Below are 22,259 nucleotides of genomic sequence, written 5' to 3' on the forward strand. Positions count from 1 at the left end.
TTTCCTTTGTTATTTTCCATGTAGATTAGTTTGCCTTTTTTCGTGTTGTGAAAAGTGTTGATATAACTTTACAGTCGTACCTTGGATCCCGAATGCCCAGGAACTTGGACGTTTTGGCTCCTGAACGCAGCAAACCCGGAAGTGATTGTTCTGGTTTGCGAATGTTCTTTTGGAACCCGATGTTCGACAAGGCTTCTGATTGGTTGCAGGAGCTTCCTACAGCCAATCAGAAGCCACAATTAGGTTTTCGAACATTTTGGAAGTCGAAAGGACTTCTGGTATGGATCCCGTTCGACTTCCAAGGTTCGACTGTATTTTAAAAGAAAGAAAGAAAGAAAGAAAGAAAGAAAGAAAGAAAGAAAGAAAGAAAGAAAGAAAGAAAGAAAGAAAGAAAGAAAGAAAGAAAGAAAGAAAGAAAGGAAGGAAGGAAGGAAAGGAAGGAAGGAAGGAAGGAAGGAAGGAAGGAAGGAAGGAAGGAAGGAAGGAAGGAAGGAAGGGAGGGAGGGAGGGAGGGAAGCCATTTCTTTTATCTTTCCTGAGTCTTCCAACATTCAGCATTATTGGATGCCCAGGAGTTCTAGTGTTGGAAGAGAGGGAGGAAAACTTTTCTCCACCTGCTTTCTCCATGCCAGGCGTCATTTTATAAACTTACAAATTTCGATCCTGCCACTAAACTTCCTTCATGTCGATGGGAGGCGATGTCCCAACGGGCAGCAGTGAATGGAACAATCCGTCCTTGTATGACGGGAAGGTTCCTGGAGGGGGGAAATTCTCTACGGAAACGCAGAGCGGTGGCATTCAATAGGCCCCTCAAAGAGGAGCCTGAGAAAGGTTGGTGAGGAGACCCAGAGAAAGGGAGGCAGGAGGGAGAGGGAACAACAGGGGGCCAATCTATTGAAAAAGAAGAAGAAGAAGAAGAAAAAGCTGGAGAGGATCCCCATTGTGTCCTCAGCACAAAAAAAGGGTCACCAACAAGTTAAACTGGTTAATGTATTGGGGCGGCTTCCTTAGCATCGTTGCATGAAAGCCAAGCAGAGTGAGACAAAAGCCAGAGAGAAGCATTCTTGGGCTCTCTTTAAAAGGATTTCGCTTCTTTTCTGTCCCTTGAATGGAATTCAGTGGTGACTCCTTCAAGGCTAAGATTTCTCTCTCTTTGGTGGCAGGAGTGGGTCAGCCCCCTGGCCCAGCACATTCTTCTCTCCCCGGCAACGGCAAACAAGCCCCTCGCAGAGCTGCCATTGCGGCCGCCATTGTTGCCGTGGGGCGGGGGAGAGGTGGGTCGGAGGGGCGCAAATGGGCCCACGAAAGCTTTTGAGCCCGCCTGAAAGCGGGTGGCGTAAGGTGGGGGTCCCCCGCCCTGCCTGGTTTCTCATGCATGTCATTCAGGGTGACTTTTCACATCAGGAGTGGAAAAATAAATAGGCAAGCAGGGGGAAGAGGAGGGAGATGGTGGCTGTCAGATGCTCTGGCCTGGTTTCTCTGCCTTAACACTTTCGTAGCTGGATGCTATCAAGAGACAACTGCCCCCAGCCAGTGCTGGCTCCAGAATTTTTCCCGCTGTTTCTGACACTCTTGGGTGCTTTCTGCAATATGGGCATGGTGGTGGACAGGACCTCCAGTGCCATCACCTGCCCTGTATCAGAAGCAGTGCCCTTACTGGAACGTCCCACGCAATTTGGCTCCCAGTCAAACAGGCTCAGCTTACGCTTCATCCCTTTATGGGTTTTGTCCAACAAGACAGTTTTACTTCATAATGCATTTGCATTCCCAACTCAAGCTTCCAAAGGGAGCAGAAAGTGTTTCGGAAAGGAGAGATAGCAGAGGAATGTCACAGTGAAACCAACAGAATGCAGTTTTAGCTATAAGCTAAAAATTGTGTGATGAGCACACCATTTAGATGTATCCTTTCCCAGATAGATTTCTGACCCCTGTTTATAATCCAGCAACATCTGGAGGGGCCAGAGGTTCCCCTGTTCCTGTTCTATGCTGGCTGACAGCTCTAGTCTCTGTTATAATTTTTCTCATAACATCACAGTTTTAGAAGACTTCCCCAGCACTACCTGAAGAAACCAATGGTCAAATCTCATGTCCCTTCTGCAGTCAAAGCAAGTGATCTGCCACGGAGCTACAGCCATTCATTTTTTGCTCGTGAGAACATAAGGCTTGGCACTCTCTGATAACCGGCTTTGAATCAACAATTTATTTAACCAGCATGCTGTGGGAATATTGGCTTTGTCTCAGAGGCCACCTGAGCTTCCACTAGAGAGTAGAGCTGGCTGGGTGTCCATCAATATGCGGATGATACCCAGCTCTATCTCTCTTTTAAATTGGAACCAGTGAAGGCAGTGAAGGTCCTGGAGGCGGTTGGAGAATGGATGGCAGCTAATGGATTGAGGCTGAATCCTGACAAGACAGAAGTACTGTTTTTGGGAGACAGGGGGTGGGCAGGTGTGGAGGACTCCCTGGTCCTGATTGGCCTAACTGTGCCCCTGAAGGACCAGGTGCGCAGCCTGGGAGTCATTTTGGGCTCACAGCTGTCCATGGAGGCGCAGGTCAATTCTGTGTCCAGGGCAGCTGTTTACCAGCTCCATCTGGTACACAGGATGAGACCCTATCTGCTCACAGACTGTCATGCCAGAGTGGTGCATGCTCTAAGCAAAACATGGGCCAGTGAGGGGTGGTGTGGGCTGGGGAGAGATCTGAGGGCCACCTCGAGAGACTCCCGGGGGCCACATTTGGTAGAAGGCAAATTCCTCTTCTCGTCTGGGGTTGGGTGGAGGGGCAATGCCATTGCAGTCAGCACTGCTGTAACAGAGTTTCTTAAGAACCCAGTGCCAGTGTTTATTGGGGGTTAATCCAGTTGCACCCTTTGCCAACAGTTTCCTTTTGGAAATGAGTGTTTTTACCCAGCAGCTTTTCGGATGACAGCAAAGAACTCAGCCAACAGCGACCGCCTTCTTGAAATAATCCCAAGGCATGCTCCCAGCCCTGCTGGGACATGCAGCGAAATCCGAAGGCAGCACGTTGCTTAGAAGGAAACGCTCTCTGTCCTTCATTCTTTGCCTTAATTAACTTGTTCAGCTTTGTGTTGTTGCCAAGTGGGAGATACCGGTGGCCTTGTCCACACATGCAGCTTGCATCTGTGGCACGATGGCTTCCCCAACATATGAGCAGAGGAAAACGGCAGCGCTTCCAGCGAGCATCGATGAGGACTAGAAAGTTGCGCTTTTCAAAGGAAGCTCAGGTTTCTGGGGAAGCTGCCTGCTTAGGAACAACAAAGCTGCATTATACTGGCAAATCACCAGTCCATTGAGCCGCGGTATCAGTGCTGTAGAGGAGGAGGGAATGCAGATTAAGGGCTTTTTAAAAAAAATTAGTGCAATAGCGGTGATGCCATTTGCCAGAGTATTCAATGGACCCCCCCCCCTTGTTCCAGCAAATGAATGAGGTGAATTTTTCCCCCATTAGGAAATATAGGTCTTTTTCAACAAAAGCCATTTCCTGACTCTCCTTTGTATAATGTTTCCACTGGAACAGCCTGTCCTAAAGGCTTTTTTAGAACACACTCAAATTCTGTATTTACTCTGCAGAATAAACCTTTTGCTCTAGGCTGATGTATGCCAGCATTTGCTAATGTGCCACCCGCAGGGTCCCCTCCCCCCAGCCCATTAATTAATTCTGTTGCAAATGGGTCCAAGGGCTCCCAAAGGGGGCCGAATCCTGTATCACACTCACAGGGATGAACAGAACATCTGGGAAGACATGCCTCATCCTTAGGCCTGCTTCTCCTTAAGAAAAGATATTTCCTTTTTCTGTCTTGCAAGCAGATAAAGGCTCTTTCATGGTTTTATTTTTGCATCCAGAGCCTCCCTGCTACACTTGATAGGCAGCCCAAATACCACTCTGTTTCCAAGAGACAGAATAGTCGGCCTTCTCCTGACGATTTCCTATCTCCATTTTGCCACAGTGTGAAAGGAGATGTATAATGTTTTTATAGGGTGGGAGGCGAACTTAGAAGCTGTAGTCAAGCCAGATGTGTCTTACCTCTCCAGGGTCAAGTTTGGAATAACAGCAAGGCACAGTTCTGCAAGTCTGAAGCATCCACCAGCTGTGCCCAGTGCCGATTGGCTGTCTGCTGTGATGTCAGCAGGAAATCTCCCCAAGCCAATTTTACAATTAAAAAAAAGGGAAAAAAGCTTTCTTCAGAATCTTTCAGGTGGCAAATTAACCTTTAAACATATGCCTATTCACATTTGTAAAATTTAGTTTAACAACTAATCGCTCTTCCCAGGGAACTCTGGGAATTGTAGTTCTGGGAATGAATAAGGGTCTCCTGAACACACTTCACACTCCTAACAACTACACTTCCCAAGATTCTTTGGGGGAAGTCATGAGTTTTTAAAGTGGAATGATATTGCTTTAAAAGAATAGTGTGGCTGAGGACCGGACAGCCTTCCTTTTGTTGTTGTGTCTTGGAAGTAGTCGAGTGTGAGGTCTGCTGAGATTTTTGTGAACGTATGTTTCTCTATGAATTTGTTGATTTGTTTATTGGTTGGAGGGTTGGACTAGGACCTGGCAGAACAGGGTTCAAATCCACATGTCAACCATGAAGCTCCCTGGGTGACCTTGGGGGCCAGTCACTCAGTCTCAGCCTAACCTACTTCACAGGGTTGTCGTGAGGATAAACAGGGCAGGAGGAGAACTATGTGGGGTCAGAAATTATTAGCGATCCTGTTTTTATATAAAGTAACCAGCTATATTCGCTTCTGTATAAAATTGTGCTTGCTGTCTCTGTTTCCCTGCTGGAGACCTATCAAGTGTTTTCCTTCCCTTTCTTTGGAGATGTTTGCGCGCTTTATTCAATTGAATAAACAAAAGTATATTGGATCTCCTGTCTACAGGCTCTTATTGGCATTAGCAGCGCCTGGGACAATAAAAAGGTCTGATTAGCAGACCCAACAACTTTGTCCACCGCTCCAAGCTCCTCAGAGGAAAGGTTGTATGTATATGCGATAAATAAACAAAACAAATATTTACACCTCGGACCTTCAGCAACAAAGGGTTCCCTGTACATTTATGGTCTTCAATGGTTCTTGGAATGTTTGCATTGTACAACACACATGTTGCAAGCTTCTTTGAAATCCTCCTCCGCTCCAATTAACTTTTCACGTTTCCTTTGATTTACAACTTGTTATTAATATAATACAATGATATATAGTTCAGTGAACATATTTAATATGAAAAGGTATGCGATTTGTACTTCACAGCTAAAATAATTCCAATACATAAATTAGCACGTTTCATATAAGTGCTTTCCATCTTATTTTATTTTGGGGGCTGGAGGCTATTATCAGGGATCGAAATGTTAGAAATGAAATAAACAAATCTTTGTAGGCTGTAAATAGTAAGAAGGTTGATATACACTACAGCATGATTAAAATCTTCCCCAGAGGTAATAATGTTTTAATCTGAAGAGTCTTTGGATAACTTTCGCTTTTCCAGGTGTTGATGAGGTGAAAAAGCTGGAGGGGGATGCTTCAAAGCACAGAAAGTTGGATGAATGGGTGAGCCTTGAATTACAGTACAGATCACACAAAACACAAACTGTTAGTATTTAAATGCAAGGGCAGAAGTTAACTTCAGTTAAATGCTCGGAGCACACCTTTAGTTGAAAAGTATTCAGACTCAGGCTTAATATAAAACAAGAAAGCGTATGTTTATTAGTAGCCATTGATAGCTCAGTCAGTAGAGCAGGAGGCTCTTAATATCAGGAACATGGATTTGAGCCCCAGGTTGGGCAAAATATTCCTTCATTGCAGGGGGTTGGACTAGATGACCCTCAGGGTCCCTTCCAACTCTACAATTGTATGATTCTATCTTAAAAAGCAGAGACATCACCTTGCTGACAAAGGTCCGTCTAGTTAAAGCCATGGTTTCCCCAGTAGTGATGCATGGAAGTGAGAGCTGGACCATAAAGAAGGCTGATTGCCAAAGAATGGATGCTTTTGAATTCTGGTGCTGGAGGAGACTCTTGAGAGCCCCATGGACTGCAAGAAGATCAAACTTATCCATTCTGAAGGAAATCAGCCCTGAGTGCTCACTGGAAGGACAGATCCTGAAGCTGAGGCTCCAAGACTTTGGCCACCTCATGGGAAGAGAAGACTCCCTGGAAAAGACCCTGACGTTGGGAAAGAGGACAACGAAGGAGAAGAAGAAGAAGAAGAAGAAGAAGAAGAAGAAGAAGAAGAAGAAGAAGAAGAAGAGGAGGAGTTTGGATTTGATATCCCGCCTTTCACTCCCCTTCAGGAGTCTCAAAGCGGCTAACATTCTCCTTTCCCTTCCTCCCCACAACAAACACTCTGTGAGGTGAGTGGGGCTGAGAGACTTCAGAGAAGTGTGACTGGCCCAAGGTCACCCAGCAGCTGCAGGCGGAGGAGCGGAGACGCGAACCCGGTTCACCAGATTACGAGACTACCGCTCTTAACCACTACACCACACTGGCTCTCCACGACGGAGGACGAAGTGGTTGGACAGTGTTCTTGAAGCTACCAGCATGAGTTTGACCAAATTGCGGGAGGCAGTGGAAGACAGGAGGGCCTGGTGTCCATGGGGTCACGAAGAGTCGGACATGGCTAAACAACAACATGACTAAAGGAAGGTCATTCTTGATAGGAAAGAGTTCCATGCTTGCCCCTTTGTTTTCAGAAGGCAGATCCACAATGACCTCTCTCCTCTTGTCCAGATATTTACCCTACTATTCTGTGTATAAGACCCCCCTATTTTGGGGGACTCAAATTTAAGAAAATGGAGGGAGGTGGCAGCACAGAGTTGTTGATCTTTTTTTTGCGGAGGATTGCCCTGAGTTGTTGAGCTCACCCACACATGTTGCAAAATCCACCTCTGTCCCCTCGCTGCCAGCCAACCACCCAATTACTGCAGCTTCAGCCAATCAACACCAGCCATTCACACAGCAACCAATCACACGCACAATGGCTGCTAACAGCTGTGGCAGCAACCAATCAAACATCCGCCCTATGCACTATCCGTGTATAAGACGACCCCCATTTTTTAGCATTATTTTTAAATAAAAAAAACCTAGTCTTATACACGGAAAAGTACGATATATATGAATTTCTCCCCCAATTTTTCAGAAACGAGACATATCAGTCTAAACACCAAAGTGATAAAGAGAAGTCAGAATAGCAATAAAGGTACAGGGATAATCTGGAAAACTGAAGGCTCCGTGCTCTATCTGCAAACCCATCTCAACAATCTGAGTTGCACCCAAACTTCCAACACATGCAGGAAATTTGATAGGTGCAGCCTTTAGTTGTCTGCACCATCACTGACTAAGAATGTGTTCCATGCTGGATAGACCTCCAGGTCATTTTCAGATCTACTGGCTTCTTCCTTGCCCAAGCCTGGATCTGTTGCTCTGATTGCATTTCTCCAGTTCCATGAGGAAGCCCTTGTTTGGGACCCAGCCCAGCCCACGGAGCACATTTCGCCTGCGCAGTTAAGCAAAGGGAGCAATTAACACTGGAATGTGGGCAACGGGCCACTTTAACTGTTGCCTTCAAGAGGGGCTTAGTCAGTTCCTGGCAGATACTTGGGCCCTGATTACACTGGAGGGCTGACATTTGCATTCTCCCTTAATCATGCTACCCTTCAACGTTTTTTAAGGGCTTTCGAGAAGCAAAAATCCTCGGTGGAATCTTCTCCTTCAAGTCACCTCCCTGCTCATGTTGGAAACGACACAAACTGTTTTTCCCACCCAAAAGGGAGCCAGTGAAACCTGCGAACATCTCAGCACCTCTGAAGGTTTCGAGCCAAATTAACGCTCGCTTTTGCAAAGGAGCTGCAGAGAAAGGACTTCTTTCGACCATGTAAATGGTTTACGGAACTCCCCGCCACAAGAGGTGCTGGACGATGAGCTTCTGATGGCTTTGACATATTGTCAGGCCCAACACCAACGTCCAAGCAGCAAGGGGCTCTAGGGGTGCATGCCTGGTGTGCCGGGTTCTGTGCAACATTGGGGAGGCAGCACATGTGACATCACACATGCAGTGTGCATGACGTCACATGGCAGGGGGAGGCCCCACAGGACCCGGCGTGGCCTCCAAAAGGCCTGGTGGGGCCTAGTCACAGCCGTGGGAGGGTCCTCATTGAACATTTATTGGGGGGCTCCATCCCCAAGCCCCCCACATATAGCATGCCTGCTGCCTGCGCTTTCCCAGGGTTCAGTTTCCTTACAATGCAGATCAATGCAGACTATGGTGTCTGTAGGATATATAGTAGTTTTATTGACATCTGGGGTGTCAGGAGAGGAGTAGAACCTCTACACCCGCTCTCTGCAATGGCTCTGTTTGCACGTGAATGTAATCACTTGTTGGCTGGAGTCATCAAGTGAAGAAAGCTCACATGGGCAAACCAGCCTGGAGAGGCAGATTTTAAACAGAGCCTTAATTATACCTCTCTGGGGGTTTCAGTTGCAACGAGATTCCATTCCTGAAACACCCAAACAGTGAAAGGGGGGAGAGAGGGGGAAGCAGTAAAAAATAAGAATAATTAAAGGTTGGCTTTTTTTTAATTTTTCAAGGACTTGGGTTATATTTTTTACCGAAAAGTCCTTAAAAACCCAGTCATTCTAATCTGTCACCACGATGGAATGTTTTCCCGGTGGCTAACCAAGGGTAGCTAACCTTCCCAGCTCTTTCCCTGGGGAAAGAGTTATTTAATCGCTTAACCACATACAAATATACACTTTGAAATCAGTCTGTATTGGGAAAGGATAGAAATGTCTAGAAAGTGGTTTCTAAGAAAGAGAGGAGAAAACAAAGATGGGAATTCTTCCCCCCCTCAAAAAAATAAAAAGAACAGTAATTTGTGGCTTAGTTTCCCATTGGGAATATGCTATGAAGTCTAAGGACATTTCACCAAGCTTTGTGGACAAGTGGGGACTTGATCCCAGTCTGACACCCTAACCACTGCACAACACTGTCCCTTCAGCTTCGTATATATTCCTTAAGAGGAAAAGAGCATAAGAAGAACCTTGCTGGATCACATCAATGGGCCATTGAGCCCAGAATCCCGTTCTCACATTGGCCAGCAAGATGTCCCAATGGTCTTCGTTACTGTCCCGGGACATTCGCAGGGAAACCAAAATGCTTGTCTACAAAGCTATTGTATTACCAATCTTACTGTATGCTTGTGAAACATGGACCACTTACAAACGCCATCTCCAACTCCTTGAAAGATTCCATCAACGGTGTCTCCGAAAAATTTACAAATGACTTGGGAAGGCAGGCAAACTAATGTCCATGTACTGGAAGAAGCAAAGATCACCCATGTTGAAGCAATGATTCTTCAACATCAACTTTGTTGGACTGGTCATGTTGTGCGGACGCCTGATTATCATCTTCCAAAGCAACTACTCTATTCCAAACTTACAAATGGAAAGTGTAATGCTGGTGGTCAAGGCAAATCTTTAAAAATGTAGTATAAACCCTGACAACTGGGAAACACTGGCCTGTGAGTGCTCTGATTGGAGAACAGCCTTTACCAAAGGTGTCATAAACTTCGAAGACACTCGAACTCAGGACGAAAGGGAGAAACATGCTAAGAGGAAGGCACATTTGGCAAACCCTCACCATGATCAACTCCTGCCCAGAAACCTATGTCTCCACTGTGGAAGGACGTGTGGATCCAGAATTGGCCTCCACAGTCACATAAGGCCTCACTGTTAAGATTGTGTTCATGGAAATCAGTCTTACTCGGCTATGAGGGATCGCCAAAGAAGGAGAAGGAGGAGGAGGAGGAGGAGGAGGAGGAGGAGGAGGAGGAGGAGGAGGGGGTTTGTTACTGCTTCCAACCTGAACCTTCCAACATTCAGCTTCATTTTATGTCTACAAGTTCTTGTGTTCTGAGAGTGGGAGAAAACCTTTTCTGTATCCAATGCATAATTTTATAAGCTCATATCACATTGCCTCCAGTTCAGTCTTTTCACTAAAATAAAAAGTTTCTCCATCCCCTGAATGATTTTGGTTGCTCCTTCTCAACCTTTTCCAGATCTGCAATATCCTTTTTGAGGCGAGGCAACCAGTTCTGTACAGTATTCTGTTCCTAATGATCCCTAGCATGGAATTTGCCTTTTCTTCACAGCTGCTGCACACTGGGTTGATCTGTTAGATCTCTGTGGAAGCCCCTAAGGCAGTATCCCCTGGCCTGATGCCCACCAGATGTTCCCAGACTCCCCTCAGCCCCAGCCAGCATGCCTAATGGTCAGGGAGGATGGGAGTTGTAGTCCAACACATCTGGAAAGCCCCCGGTTGGGAGAAGGCAGAATGTCTGCCTTGCAAGCAGAAGGTCCCAGGTTTGATCCCCAACATCTCCAGGTTGGGTTGGGAGAGATTTCTGCCTGAAATCTTGAAGAGCTGCTGCCAGTCAGTGTAGACAATACTGAACTAGATGGACCAGTGGTCTGACTCAGTATGAGACAACTTCCTATGTTCACCTGGGAGAAGCTGAGCTCAGCCGTGAGTCTGTGTTGCATGACCTCAGCATAGCTCCACCCTGGGTTCCATCTCTTTGTCGCACCAGAATGTGACAAGGCAATGGGACCTAGGAACTTGTACATATGCAGTGCATGTTTATTTGTGTTCCTCCATCACCTGCCCTTCTAAATTACCCGTGTGTCTTGCCACCTCTAAACTATCAATCCCCTGCATAATGACAAACACACTGTTTGAGCAATGTCAACTATTTTAGCCTTGAACCCCAATGCACCCCTGTCTAGTGTTACTACTTCAGATCAGAATTCTTTGATCACAGCCTCCTGTAATGCCAGGAATATTTTAAAGGCTCCGACTTTGTTCCCATCACAGCTGCTATTGTTTCTAGGGAAGCGTAAACACGGAACCCAAAAGGGACATGGAGGGGAAATTAAAACCTCTCCTTGCTCCCCTCCTTCCAGCTCCCAGATGACCTCCTCCTTCATCAAATAATCCTCCAGAAAGCAAATTCTTCCTGGATTATATTTTAATATCTGCAAAGCCTCAAACTGAAAAGGAAAACAAACAGGCGAACAACTCACGGATCTCCTTGGGGAGAAAAGAGGGGGAGAAACGGACAGCACAGATGAATTAGAGAGAGAGAGGAGAAGAAGAAGAAGAAGGAAGAGAGGCTAACTCCATCCAACTCCATCCAGGGAGCTGGTGAGCTGGAAAGATGGGGCAGGAGACATTTCTGGACTCTGCAGCAACCTTTGCCAGCTGCCTCCGTTCTGCACTCATTACAGAAACCAGTTCTGAATCTGAGGTCATACTCACAGCACCCGTTTAACATGCTACGATGCCACTTCAAAGAGTCATGGCTTCTCCCCAAAGAATTATGGGAGCTGAGGTTTGATAAAGATGCTGGGAGTTGCTAGGAGATCCCCTTATTCCCCATCCAGCGCTACAATTCCCAGAGTGGTTTCACAATCAACCCCTCTTCCCAGGGAACTCTAGAAATTTTAGCTCTGGGAGGGGAACAGGGAACAGGGATATTGCCCAAACACAGACCCAAAATGTGGTTTGCATGTGCACACGAACACACACACAAACACACACACACACAGAGCATTAAAAATGAAAATGAACTCAAACCTCAAAGAAAGCAATCCATTACAAAGAAAGCCATCACATCAGTATGATAAAGTGGTTAGAGTGTCAGGGTTGGTATTAAATTGCTTTTTAAAGTATCAATGAATTAATGATGTGCCATCTGCATGGCTGCTGGCAGACTTTTAGATCGGTTGCAGTTGATTAAATGTGGCTGGGGAAACTCAGCCAGATGCGCTGGGTAGAAATAATAAATTATTTAATAATAATAATAATAATAATAATAATATTATTATTATTATTAGTAGTAGTAGTAGTAGTAGTAGCAGTAGTAGTAGTAGTAGCGTTTGCAGCTCCCTGCAGTGCAGAACATCATCCAGACTCCCCCTTCCTGCACCTTTGGACTAATGCAGGCTTCCTCAACCTTGGCCCTCCAAATGTTTTTGGCCTACAACTCCCATGACCCCTAGCTAGCAGGACCAGTGGTCAGGGGTGCTGGGAATTGTAGTCTCAAAACATCTGGAGGGCCGAGGTTGGGGAAGCCTGGACTAATGCAAACCCTGCTACAGGCCTGTGTTTAGACCTCTGCTGCAAAAAAATTGCACATAATGTTTCTGCTTAAGAAACCTACGGCATCACCCACAGCTGTTGGGCATCTGGATGAGCGCTGCTCAAGATGCGTGAAACACTACCCAAAATGTAATGTGAATCTGCTCCAATAGTATCTTGGTGACCCTCGCTGAGGAGCGGCTCATTCTCCCACAAGCCTCCGCCCTACTGGGCCATATGGTGCATTATCACCCCAAGGCTGCTGCCGCTTCCCTCCATGTCATTCTATAGCCGTGACCCAGTTTTTTCACGACGGCTAAGAGCATTCTGGGCTCTTGTTCCCCTCCTGTCCCTCGTTGGTCTTTTTTACTCTCCGCCTTTGATTCTCACTTTCAGGCCTGTGTGGGACAAAGCGGGCTTGGCATCGCCTGAAGGAGAAAAGCAGAGCACCTCTGTCTTCCGCGGTTCTCCCTCTCTTTTCCATTAGCCTTCAGGAACAAGCATCACATTCAGAAGACAGACAATGCCGGACAAATAATACCCCAAGCAAGCCTATCAGGTGTCGGCCGATTCAGGGGACCCAAGGAGCTTTCTCACTGCGCCTTTTATTTCCTTCGGTTGTTTTGAGGAAGAGCTTTTTTCAGAAGCTTGGTATCTCTCAGATTATGTTTTCTCCCCAGAGAAACCTGTTGTGTCTCTATTGTCCCGGCGACTGTGGGAATCGAAAGGCCTGGATGTCCACAGACAATGGAGAAAGGGATTCTGGACCTCGGCTGCGCTGCCAAATGCAAACCTCTTCTTCTCTGCCAGTAGAAAGGACAGTGGCAGACAGAGGCACCTTTGCACAGCTCAGGGGTCCCACCTTTGAACCCAGACACAGCCCAGCCCTTCAGAGCTGGCACAGTTAAAAGAAAGGCCTCCTTCACATAGCAAACTATCAAACTATGGCCTCCAACGTGGATGGCTTTAAAAGATGGTTGGACAGATTCATGAAGGTAAAGGGATCCCTGACCATTAGGTCCAGTCATGGCCGACTCTGGGATTGCGGCACTCATCTCGCTTTATTGGCCGAGGGAACCGGTGTACAGCTTCCGGGTCATATGGCCAGCATGACTAAGCCACTTCTGGAGAACCAGAGCAGCTCACGGAAACATTTACCTCCCCGCTGGAGTGGTACCTATTTATCTACTTGCACTTTGTGCTTTTGAACTGCTAGGTTGACAGGAGCAGGGACCGAGCAACGGGAGCTCACCCCGTCGTGGGGATTCAAACCGCCAACCTTCTGATCGGCAAGCCCAAGGCTCAGTGGTTTAGACCAGTGTTTTTCAACCACTCTTCCGCGGCACACTAGTGTGCCGCGAGATGTTGCCTGGTGTGCCGTGGGAAAAATGGAAAAATTTGAAAGATTTTATAATCTTTCATATGTCTGTTTACTTACTATTTCATAATAAAGTAATTATAAAATACTTTCTTTGTGTTTATTTGATTCCTATTCAAGAGAATTACTTTATATATAGTCAATATAGGCACAGAGTTCAATTTTTTAACATTTTCTAATGGTGGTGTGCCTCGTGATTTTTTTTCATGGAACAAGTGTGCCTTTGCCCAAAAAAGGTTGAAAAACACTGGTTTAGACCACAGCGCCAAATGGCTGCTAGCAGCAATGCCTATGCGCTGCCTCCTATAGGTGCAGGGATCAGAAGCTGTAGAGCAAGCACATCCAACTTTCTAGCAACTGTGATCTAGTCCCAGTATAATAAAACTGGCAGTGATCTACCCATTGTCATTGCCCATAGTTGTTGAGCTTTCTTTAGGGGGAGAGACCAGAGTTGTTGAGCTTCTTTGGGGTAGGAATTCATAACATCGATCGCCAACAGTCAGCTGCCCTCCCTCCTTCCCCCACTCTGCCCCTGACGCAGGGAATACAACCTGTCAAAGCGGTGGCGGCGGTGGCAATGGGACATAGCGCTGGGGGCGGGGCGTGTCGCGATCACTAAGAAGCAAGAGCGCAATCTCTTTTTTAATTCCCGCAATCAACCTGGAGAACCCCGGCGATCTACCTGTCAATCACGGCCAACCGGTTGGACATTGCTGCTGTAGAGTTTTTAAATTTTCATTTTATTTGTTGCATTTCCAACCTCACCTTCTTCTCCAGAGAGCTCAAGGCTATATACATGGCTCTTTTCCTCCCATTTAATCCCACAGCAGCCCTGTGAGGTAGGTTAGGCTGAGGCAGTGATGGGCCCAAGGTCACCAAGTGGGGTTTGAACCCTTGTTTCCCAGGTCCTAGTCCAGCACTCCAACCACTACACCAAACTGGCCACACTGGTTTTGCGCTGGCTCCCGGCAAATCAGTTTCGATGTGCCTTCTGTAAAGGAAACCATTTCCCACTATATCCCCCAGCTGGAATAGACTGAGGCCAACAGAATCTGTTTTTCCTGTTATTCTTGTTCATTTTGCAGCTGAAAACACATGCACACACACAGAGAGCTGTTTTTCTGCCACTCTACCTCTCCCTGTTCTCTTCCTACCTTGTCTCTGTGGGGTCCCAAAGGAAGGACAGTTATAACCCTACCCTTCCCCTGGACGCCTGTTTATTGGCAGATGAGAGTCATTTTCCAGATGTGAGCAGAGAGAATACAGCCCACCGAGCCTTGAAAAACATCCCCATGAAGACAGCTTGTGTCTATTTAGCAGCTAAGTCTGGCCTGCAATAGCCTTGGACCAGCTCCCCAACCCAGCCTTTGTTTGTCCTGGGATAAATTATACATCCTCGCCTGGTTCTCTGTGCAGGAAGCGGCTGTGAGGCAGAATCCCTTTGGAGACTCTTCCATCTGAACATCTTATAGGGGAGAGGGTGGTTGTGGTTGCTTCATTCATTTCTGCGCCAACATATCATAAAATATCAGGGCAGTGTTTACTGCTGAATCATAAGTATTATTATTATTATTATTATTATTATTATTATTATTATACAGATACTCATTAAGGTGACTGGCTGATCAAAAGAAGAACAAAACAGCACAAATCTCTGAGAGACACCTGGAAGTCAAAAGTGAGGTTACCTGCCAGGTCTCTGGAGGAAGAGTATTATTCCACAGCATGGGACCAGCCACATTTGTCTGGGAAAACATACCCTCCAACATTACACTGACGAAAATCAGGACGTGTGGCTTTCAGTGTGGCTCTGCTGCATGAGCTAGCTTGCTTGCACGAGAGCACCACACTAAAAGATGCATGTGGTGGTGACAAGGTCACATCCTGTGGCCTCTCCATGGCACCACTCTTGGCCTCCTCCCTTGGCCAGCTTATAGAGGCTGCCAAGGCCCTGGGTGATGCACCAGCTCTGAGGGGCAGGCAGAGGGCAAAGGTATATTTTAAAAAAGACCCCTGGAGGGTAAAGTCCAGTCAAAGGCGACTATGAGGTTGTGACACTCATCTCGCTTTCAAGCCGAGGGAAGCAGTGTTTGTCCACAGACAGCTTTCTGGGTCATGTGGCCAGCAGGACTCAACCGCTTCTGGCGCAATGGAACATTGTGATGGAAACCAGAGCACACAAACACTGTTTACCTTCCTACTGCAGCGGTACCAATTTATCTACTTGCACTAGTGTGCTTTCGAACTGCTAGGTTGCCAGGAGCAGGGACAGAGCAATGGGACCTCACCCCATCAAGGGGATTCTAACCGCCGACCTTCTGACTGGCAAGCCCAAGAGGCTCAGTGGTTTAGACCACAGCGCTATCAGCTCCCTAGGCAGAGAGGCAGGACCACCCTGGGTGGGAAGAAAGGGGGAGCGGAGCAAAAGGATTTTTTTAAAAAAAATGCTTTGCATCTGCATCTAATCTTTCTCCATTCCAAAATTTATTTATTGGGGTTTGTGTGTTTTTGTAAATCTACCAAAGAATAAGAAGAGTTTGGATTTGATATCCCGCTTTATCACTACCCGAAGGAGTCTCAAAGCGGCTAACCATCTCCTTTCCATTCCTCCCCCACAACAAACACTCTGTGAGGTGAGTGGGGCTGAGAGACTTCAGAGAACTGTGACTGGCCCAAGGTCACCCAGCAGCTGCATGTGGAGGAGCGGGGAATCGAACCCAGTTCACCAGATTACGAGTCTACCGCTCTTAACCACTACACCACACTAGTGTACACTACAGCACACTACACACACTGGGACGCGAGTGGAGCTGTGGGTTAAACCACAGAGGCTAGGGCTTGCCCATCAGAAGTTTGGCCATTCGACGGGGTGAGCTCACGTTGCTCGGTCCCTGCTCCTGCCAACCTAGCAGTTCGAAAGCACATCAAAGTGCAAGTAGATAAATAGGTACCGCTCCGGCGGGAAGGTAAACGGCGTTTCCATGCGCTGCTCTGGTTCGCCAGAAGTGGCTTAGTCATGCTGGCCACATGACCCAGAAGTTGTACACCGGCTCCCAATAAAGCGAGATGAGTGCTGCAACCCCAAAGTCAGTCACGACTGGACCTAATGGTCAGGGGTCCCTTTACCTTTACTGAAGAATAGAATAAAATCAGGATCAAGGGGGTTTCTCAGGAAGGTGGAAGGCATGTGTGCTGCGTCCCGTTGGTGGTGGAAATGCTCTGAGTGAGGGGATGAAAATGAAGGGTCGAGGAGGGTCACTTGAGAAACGTCCCTATTTTCACCTGAGGAATGTTGGAGACTTGCTTCCACGAGCTGAAACTTCTGGACCAGGCCCATGGGGCAGCCCCACACAGAGCGCATTGCAGCAACCCTGCTGCTCCCTTAATGTGCAACAGTCGTCACCCTTCATTACACCCAAAGATATTAGAATGAAGAGAAAGCTGCTATTGGTTAATAATGTCAGAGAAGTCTAGAAAGGGGGGGGAGGGGGGACTTGCCCTAACAGTAGATCTTTGCAGGTGGATGCAACTCTGGAATCTGTATCATATGACCAGCTGCAGAGAAAACACAGCGGTCCGTGAGGATTTGCTTCCATCTCTGATCATGTTAATTACTCCGCAGGGGAAGGAGGCCCAAAGCTGTTTTCCTGGTGCCTGGGAAGCCAGATGCAGAAGAATAAGTGTCTCTGTGATAGAGGGAGCAAAAGGGACTTCTTTTCAGACACTGCAAAGGGCTGGCGGGCTGGCTGGGGTAGCGTTGCATGTGGAAGGGGGAAGCCTCACAGTTCGGTGTCTTTATCTTGCCCCTCTTTTCTGACCTGGAAAAAGATTCAGGATAGATAAAAGAAAGCACTTCTTCACACAGTGCACACTGGTGTCCAGATGAATGGATCTTGAGGAAAGCTATAAGCCTGCTGAAATCCCCTCTGCTGCCTTACTATGAAAGGGACAGGAGATCTGTGCACTTGGCCACAATAATCATAGCAGACAGACAGACAGACAGACACAAACAAACAAACAGTGCAAGCCGCAGTGTGCATCCCGTGGCCAGATGTGTGCCAGAACTACATGCAACACAGGTCCAGCTGTTGGGTTTCTATGCCAACCACTGCAGGCAAATTTGTAAAGTTCTAATGCAGCTTGCAGGGCACTCTGAGGCTTCCTTAGACCAGCCTTCAGTCTGGCACCCTCCTCTGGGCTGGTAGCAGCACCCAGGCACCTCAGCCAGCATGGGAGTTGTAGTCCAAAACATCTGAAGGGCACCAGGTTGTAGAAGACCATCCTGGCTGGATCTAAAATCCATTCTCAACATGCGTCCATGAAGCAGCTCCTAAAAGTAGGATTCACTTTGCCTCTTCCATGGCCGTCTGTCATGGATGCTTTAGTTGAGATTCCTGCATTGCAGGGGGTTGGACTAGATGGCCCCGGGGTCCCTTCGAACTCTAAAATTCTCTTATTCTTTAAGGATGTCAGAAGAGTTCCTTGGCTACCAGATTAGTGGTGTGGGCAGAGGATATTAACAGACAGTATTATAAATTGTTTTCATATGCAACAACGGCAGCAAGAATATTATTGGCACAAAAATGGAAGCAAGAAGAATTCCGGGCGAAAGAAGAATGGCAAATGAAATTAATGGACTATGCAGAATTAGATAAACAGGAAAGATTCGAAACCTGTGGGATCAGAGATTCTTAGGGGACTGGAGTAAATATTTGAACTATTTGAAAAGCAATTGTAATAAACAGATTACGCTAGTAGGACTGCAAGAAGTTCTGTAAGGATGAAATATTGCAAGTAAGACTATGAGGAGAGCTATTAGTTAATGATAATTAAGAGTAATAGAGAAATTAAGAAATGCAGAACAAGTGATAAAGAACCGAAAATCTTCAGAGGTTGTTGACGCAAGTCTAAAATAATGTATAAGATAAGAAGCTATGTTAAATTATTTTTGGAACTAATGTGTGTGTGTGTGTGTGTGTGTGTGTGTGTGTGTGTGTGTGTGTGTGCATATACACATATATTAGTGGTGTGGGCAAGTGGCGTTCAGAGCTGAGGAGAAACTCTGCACAGCGAATATGCTGGGCTGCAGACCAGCAGCAGTTCCCAATGAATCGCCCGATCCACTTAGCAGAAGGATAAATTCTGTTGATGGCGCTGGGAACAGATTTATGAGGGTTTTGTCCTGATCTCTTTGTACCGGGAGGGTTGGGGGGGGGAGGCCTGGAATTCTCTCTTTCTCCCTCGCACTCGCAATTCCAGCCAAGTTGAAAGTGCCGCCATGTGACCATTAATCAGGCAGAAACTCTCTTTTACAAAGCCTTCACTGAGCCCTCTTTATCTGAGAGCCTTTGGTGGGGGGAGCTGGGGGGGCACTCAACATGGATCTGGAATGCCTGGGACAATGGCACTGGCCACCTCTTAATTGGGATGGAGGCTACAGCCAGCCAGAGCAGGAGAGCAGCGTGTTCACATCCGCTTGGGAGGTACCAGGACAAAGATGGGAACTGGTGCGCAATGCAAGATTGGGGGTGGGGGGGAGCCAGCCAAAGGGGCGTGAGGGACATGCTAATGAGGGGTGGCTTCCCTTCAGATGCTGGAAATGATCTTCCTCAGGACCAGGAAAGAGCTTTTTTTCAAAGGGTGGTTTGGGGCGGGGGAGCAGAGGTAGGGGGCTCCAGGAAGATGACCGCAGAACCATCGAATTGCAGAGTTTAAAGGACCCCCAAGAGAAGAAGGAATGGGAAACTTACTGGGCATGGAAAAACCTTGCCACAGTAGTTAACTGCATAGAGGGGAGGTTCAAAAAATATCTACATGGTGCCTAGGGAACAACTTGCACCTTAATATCAGCAAGACAAAGGAGATGGTGTTGGACTTTCAGAGCAATAGAGGAGAACTAGCCCCGCTGTACATCGGGGAGGGCTGTGTGGAGAGAGTCTCTTCCTTTAAATTCCTAGGAGTTTATCTCAGTGAAGACCTTACTTGGAAAATCAATACAACCCAATAGAGACTTCATCTCCTCAGAGTATTGCAGAAGAACGATGTCAATCAACATTTGATGATCTCCTTCTACCGGTCAATGATAGAAAGTATTCTTTCATACTGCATCATGGTGTGGTACGCTGATTTGACATCATCTGATAGGAAGTGCCTACACAGGGTGGTGAATACAGCACAAGATATTATGGGCTGTCCCATGAATCCGCTGGATGAAATAGCGGAGGAATGTTGCCTCAGGAGAGTGAGGAAAATCATCAGGGATGATTCACACCCTGGCCGGATTGTCATGTGTGATGACATGACATTCAGAAACACATAAGGTAAAGGGTAAAGGGACCCCTGATCATTAGTTCCAGTCGCAGGCGACTCTGGGGTTGCGGTGCTCATCTCGCTTTACTGGCTGAGGGAGCTGGCGTACAGCTTCTAGGCCATGTGGCCAGCATGACTAAGCCACTTCTGGCGAACCAGAGCAGCGCACAGAAATGCCGTTTACCTTCCCGCTGGAGCGGTACCTCTTTATCTACTTGCACTTTTGATGTGCTTTCGAACTGCTAGGTTGGCAGGAGCAGGGACTGAGCTCACCCCATTGCGGGGATTCAAACCGGCAACCTTCTGATTGGCAAGTCCTAGGCTCTATGGTTTAACCCACAGCGCCACCCACATCCCTTGCTCAGAAACACATACATACCCTCAAAAGCAAGTGAAATGCTATTCTCGGCAGGGGGTGGGGGTGGGGAGACCATAAAAAGCAGGCAACCTCCTCCTTCCCCGACCCACCCACCCACTCAGCAGCCAAACAACAGCTAAAACACTCAGTTAAAAATATTGAGATGGGCAGGGGTCCTTCATCACGTGCAGCAACTGAGGGGACCACAGTGCCCATGGGTGTTGCATTAGGGACCCCAGAGCTAGACTAGTTGAGGGAGGGGGATCCACAAAGGGCATTTTGCTAAGGCCCCTCCAAAACCTGGAGTTCTGGATTATTTCTGCAGGAAGTGACAGCGTTTCTTCCATCTTTCCCTACACCATCAAGGTTTTCGGGCATCAGAGCAAGGAGAACCAGCTTCAGCTCACAACGCAAAAGATGGGAAGCCTCCTTTTTCTTTCTTTCTTTCTTTCTTTCTTTCTTTCTTTCTTTCTTTCTTTCTTTCTTTCTTTCTTTCTTTCTTTCTTTCTTTCTTTGCTTTCCAAAGCATCCCTCTTGGCGCTAGATCTTCTTCTCCATGCCCTCATCCACGCACACAACCAAGGCGACATGTCCCACAGGCATTTCCAGACAAAGCGTTAGTAATTCGTGAGGCTGGTTAGCCGCAACAGAAAGGGTTGCATGCGATAAGCAGTGAGATGAGTCAGAGATGCTAGAGTAATCTGGGGCAAAGAGGCAGCAGCTCCCAGCGAAAACCTCTCTGAGCAGGACTAAATGAGTCGAGAAGAAGGCAGGGCCAGTTCATCCATGAGGCAGGCCAAAGCAGATGCCTTGGGTGGCAGAATCCTGTGGGACAGCCCCCCCCCCGGTGTTTCACCTGCCCCTGCTGCTGCTGCCAGAGTCACACAGCAACATACGCTCCAATATTTCTCCAATGAAAATAGGGACGTCCTAAGGAAAAACAGGACATTCCAGGATTAAATCAGAAACCGGGATGGCTTCTGTGAATCCGGGACTGTCCCTGGAGGGTTTGTAGCAGCGGCTTCCAGTGAGATCTCGCGAGAGTTCCCTGACATCTCACCAGAAGCCACTGCAAGAACTTGGAAAGTGAGGCTTTGGCTGAGGTGGAAAAATGAGATGGAAGAACGAATGTGTTTCTGAGCACAATTCAAAGTGTTGGTGCTGACCTTTAAAGCCCTAAACGGCCTCGGTCCAGTAGACCTGAAGGAGCATCTCCACCCCCATCATTCTGCCTGGACACTGAGGTCCAGCTCCGAGGGCCTTCTGGCGGTTCCCTCGCTGCGAGAAGCCAAGTTACAGGGAACCAGGCAGAGGGCCTTCTTGGTAGTGGCACCTGCCCTCCCACCCGATGTCAAAGACAAAAACAACTACCAAACTTTTAGAAGACATGTGAAGGCAGCCCTTTTTAGGGAAGCTTTTAATGTTATTGTATTTTAGGGTTTTGTTGGAAGCCACCCAGAGTGGCTGGCGAAACCCAGCCAGATGGGTGGGGTATAAATAATAAATTATTATTATTATTATTATTATTATTATTATTATTATTATTATTCTTCAAAGATTCCTAGACCAGGAAAGCCTGGCCACAGTAGCTAATGCAATGGTTACTACAAGATTAGATTACTGCAATGCTTTCTGTGCGGGGCTTCCCTTACGCTTGAGCCAGAGGCTGCTGCAACACGATTGCTTAAAGGAGTGAGGACTTCTCAGCATATAACACCTATGAACATCTTCAATTCCACTTCCCCCTGGGGGTGTTCTCCTCCATCTACTCCTGTCCCATACTTTCTCCTCTCAGATCTGGAAACTCCTGATGCAACTGATGTAGCTCTCCTATTCGGATTTTCAAAGCATAGGGAATCTCCAAGTTTAGGGAGGAGAAAGTGTGGGACAGCAATAGCAGCAGGAGGACACCCACACAGATGAGGGGAAATGAAATCTGAAACGTTGCACAGTGGAGTGAAGCAGGGAGCATCCGAAATTGGGTTGAGCAGGTTTGTCAGATGTTGCTTTCTGGTAGACCCCCCAAGATCTGCCAGCCATGGCCAGGTGAAAAAGACACACAGTT

The 22,259-nt window shown here is 47.2% G+C and overlaps 1 long non-coding RNA gene across 1 annotated transcript; it reads left to right on the plus strand.

Moving 5' to 3' along the window:
- Window positions 1-559: 559 nt before the first annotated feature.
- Window positions 560-4,659, plus strand: LOC309357321. Its single transcript, XR_014163088.1, has 3 exons — window positions 560-831; window positions 1,787-1,899; window positions 3,082-4,659. It is a non-coding gene; the product is annotated as an uncharacterized lncRNA (long non-coding RNA).
- The last annotated feature ends 17,600 nt before the right edge of the window (window positions 4,660-22,259 follow it).

Source organism: Podarcis melisellensis (genome assembly GCF_964234715.1).
Source record: "Podarcis melisellensis genome assembly, chromosome: 14".
NCBI lineage: Eukaryota > Metazoa > Chordata > Lepidosauria > Squamata > Lacertidae > Podarcis > Podarcis melisellensis.